The sequence below is a fragment of the Oratosquilla oratoria genome, chromosome 2, assembly GCF_046742065.1.
Source record: "Oratosquilla oratoria isolate Oo_2021 chromosome 2, ASM4674206v1, whole genome shotgun sequence".
NCBI lineage: Eukaryota > Metazoa > Arthropoda > Malacostraca > Stomatopoda > Squillidae > Oratosquilla > Oratosquilla oratoria.
The window spans coordinates 71,517,825-71,519,031 of NC_134778.1; positions in this window are offsets into that span (position 1 = coordinate 71,517,825).

The window sequence follows — 1,207 nt, forward strand, 5'->3', positions numbered from 1 at the left end:
GAGTGGTGGTGGTGGTGATGATGGCGGTGGAGAAGCGGGGGTGGAGGGCATCTCGATCAAGTCCAGGAGGGATCAAAGGATAATTCCAGTCTTAATCTTTCCACGGAGTAGTGGAGAGAGAGGGAGGGAGAGAGAGAGAGAGAGAGAGAGAGAGAGAGAGAGAGAGAGAGAGAGAGAGAGAGAGAGAGAGAGAGAGAGAGAGAGAGAGAGAGAGAGAGAGAGAGAGAGGTAGAAAGGGAGGGAGAGCTAGGGGAAGGGAAAGAGACAGAGAGAGAAAGAGAAAGAGAGAGAGAGGGGGAGAAAGAGAGATAGAGAGAGAGAGGGAGGTGAGAAAGAGAGGGAGAGAGAGTGAGGGAGAGAGACTGAGAGGGAAAGAGAGATAGAGAAAGAGAGGGAGAGGGAAAGATAGAGAGAGCGAGAGAAAGCGAGAGCGAGAGAAAGAGAGAGAGAAATAAAGAGAGATTAGTTGCGTTTGAGGTCATTATCTTTGCCCTACATGCTCAGACTTCCAGGGGAAGCAGATGTCGCTATTAGCTTTTGAACCTCAAGGTTGGAGTGCATCAGGGATCAGTAAAGTACTCTGGCGACAATACGACCACAAGTGAAAGTGCCAATCAGTACAGAAGGAGGTAATTGAGTTGAATGAAATAGCTTGGCGACAGTCATGGGAATAGGTAAAAGTACTACTGGGAAAGGAAGGGGTTAGCTTCATGTATATAAACACCCAGTCTTATATCTTTATTCCCACACTTCTAGGGAGTCATTAAATAAATAAATAAAATAAATGAATGAAAATAGATAAATAAATAAATGAATAAAAATAACGATAAAAATGAATCAATAAAAATAAAAATGAAAATGAAAAAAATCTAAAAATAAAAATGAAAATAAGAATAAATCAAATAGATAAATAAAACAAATGAATCAAAATAAATGAATAAATGAATAAAAATAAATATAAAAATGAATCAAAAAAATAAAAATGAAAATGAAAAAAATAAATGAAAATAAAAATGAAAATAAGAATAAATCAATAAAACATATAGATAAAAAAAAGTAAATAAATAAGAACATAATTTTCTATGACACACAGCTGTGACCTCCGACAGTCTTCCCCCACTTGGGTGATCATGTCCCTCCTCCCTCTCACCTCCGTCTCTCATCCTCATGCGGTCCTTATCCTGTAATCACCTCTAAAGTCGTGCAG